The sequence below is a fragment of the Aethalodelphis obliquidens genome, unplaced genomic scaffold, assembly GCF_003676395.1.
Source record: "Aethalodelphis obliquidens isolate GAN/ISIS:26980383/991018 unplaced genomic scaffold, ASM367639v1 scaffold9, whole genome shotgun sequence".
NCBI classification, from domain to species: Eukaryota; Metazoa; Chordata; class Mammalia; order Artiodactyla; family Delphinidae; genus Aethalodelphis; species Aethalodelphis obliquidens.
In genome coordinates this window covers 49,657,652-49,660,284 of record NW_020837953.1, presented here as the reverse complement: position 1 = coordinate 49,660,284, position 2,633 = coordinate 49,657,652, and positions in this window count along the sequence as shown.

Here is a 2,633-nt window from a genome sequence, read left to right as displayed (position 1 = left end):
GAGAGAGAGAGAGAGAGAGAGAGAGAGAGAGAGAGAGAGAGAAAGAGAGAGAAATAGGGGGTGTGAACCAGGGACAGGGTTCAGGCTGATTCATCTGGACAGAAGGAGGGCAACTTCTATTGGACAGAAGGAGGACAACTTCTATCTCCAGGGACCATTAATCTGACCATTTTCACTGACACTTAACCCCCCTTAGAGCAAGTCAAATATTTTAGCATTCTTCTAAATATATATATTTTAACGGTCTGGCTTTAAAACGTAGAAGCCAGGAGCCTAGAAGCTCAGACTGAAATTCCCTTTGCAAGCAGGTCTGGGGCCATGCAAATGACGTGAATTATACCCACCATTACCTCAAGACACACTGCTCCGAGTTGGCATAAAATTGCCTGTTTCCTTTGGTGATGTAAGGGGCCTTATGCTGGACGCTGGGTCGATATAAGGAGCTCCTATTTCGTGCCTGACACATTGGTCATTCTAATCACTGGCCACAGCATCTGGGCCGTGCCCCCCTCTTTCTTGGCCATATTTCTGATTCTGTCTGCAGTTTTCACCACCTGGGTCCTTTGGAGGGATGCATATTATTCAGGAAAGTCGAGGGCCTCATCCCTCTAGGGCATGTCAACAAGTGGAGGAAACTTTATAAGCAGACAGAATAAATAACAGCATGGTAAGAGCAGCAGGAAGGTGGTGAGACCTTGAGAGATGCAGCTGGGAGAGTGCATGTGTGTGTGCACGTGTATGTCTGTGCATGTGTGTGCATGAGCATCCCCCACGCCCCAGCACACACAGAGCCCTCTCCCCTCCAGCTGCCTGATTGCCAGTGGATTCAGTTCCTGCCCTTTCCCACCCTCTTACGGCCCACTCTGTGGTCAGTTCTACTTTGCAAAGGAGAATTTGTTCCAACTAGGTTGATAGGATAGGAACCCACCTGAGCATCATGCAATCCTGAATTTTGCATTTGCTTACGTGCAATCTTGTCTGGAAGAGACAGAGGAACAGACCATGAGATGAATGGAAGCGAATGAAGGAGAAGCCTGCAACGCACACACACACGAACCTCAAATGTCTTCCTCCATGGACCGCACGCGCTCTGAGCCACACCCGACCAATCTGGCGGTAGAACTTTCCCTTTGATTTCAGACCGCCATCTTCCTACCCCCACCATAGCTCAGGAGCTGCAGCCCTTCCCACGCCCACATCCAAAGCAAATTGTAGGGTTTTTCCAGGGTGAGGAGCCATATTTGTTGCAGTGTTTATTTCCCAGCCATTTGGCATGAGTAACAGGTGCTGCCCTGTTTATTGTCTTCTCGTAGGTTTCACCATCCAGGTTTTGACTCATGCCCCAGCCCCGTTTCCTCCACAACCCCCTGGTCTTGGTGTGCAAGTTAGCACAAGGCCATGGTTTTTAGGGGTACATATCTTGCACGATAGCAGGACTGACTGTGCTCTGATAATTTTTGACCCAGGAGGGGTCACAAGAGAAGCTTCAATTAACTGTGGCCATTTTATCCCCCAAGAAGAGGCGGGGGGTGGTGCTGGAGAGGGATGGGCGGGAGGAGAAGGACCCCACCCCCTCTGCAGGTTGGAGATCAATGGCGAGGAGTGAAGGCGTGTGGGTCGCTCATTGTGGTGGGGCTGAGGGATGCCTCCCAAAGGTCCCCACGTCCTAATCCCCTAAATCCGTGTTACCTCATGTGGCAAAAGGAATTTTGCAGATATGACTCAATTAAGGATCTTGAGGAGATTATTCTGGATTATCTGGGGGTGGGTAAATGTAATCAGAAGGGTCTTTATAGCAGGGAGGTGGAGGCAGAAATGACTACAGAAGAAGGTGGAGGGCAGTCTGAAGCAAGATGCTACCCTGCTGGCTTTGGAGATGAGGGAGAGGCCACATGGCAGGGGATGCAGCTCTAGAAGCTGGAAGAGGCTGGGAACAGGCTCCCCCCAGCCTCCGGAGGGAGCGTGGCCCTGCTGACACCTTGATTTGGGCTCCGTGGAACAGGTTTTGGATTTGTGGCCTCTAGAACTGTAAGAGAATACATGTGTGTTGCTTTAAGCCACCAAATTTGGGATAAGCTATTACAGCAGCCACGGGAAAGTGACACACAAGCTTTTGTGGATGAGATGCAGCCTTGGAAACATCCAGTGGCTAGAAGTGGGGGGACAGGCAGCTCAGGGCAGTTTGCGTGTCTCTCTGCTTCCCAGATGTCACCGTCGCAGAACGGCTTTGGCAAAGGGTGTAACTGCTCCGTGACAATCTGGTCTCTCTGAGATGCTTGGAGAATTATAAGAAAAAGCATCACGGGAGGCAGCATCCCCAGGGTCTGACCCAGAGCAGGCAGGTGATGCATTTGGCTTTTTCCTGCTTCTGAGTTGTGACCAATTTCCTTTCTTCTCAGCTCCCCTAAGCCTGGCTCCCACCCGCCCCTCGCCCCACCCCTCTCCTCACAGATCAAGGCCATGGAAGGGAAGCCTTACACGTGCTCCCTCTATGTCCAGCATCCAGGTGTTCCAGCATTCTGTGCCCCACCTGGCCCCTTCCCAAGCACAGCTCTGACTGTCTACTGTGGCACGCCTGTTGCTTCTCGGTAACCCCATCATTGTAACCCAGAAAAGCATTTCAGAATGCGGTT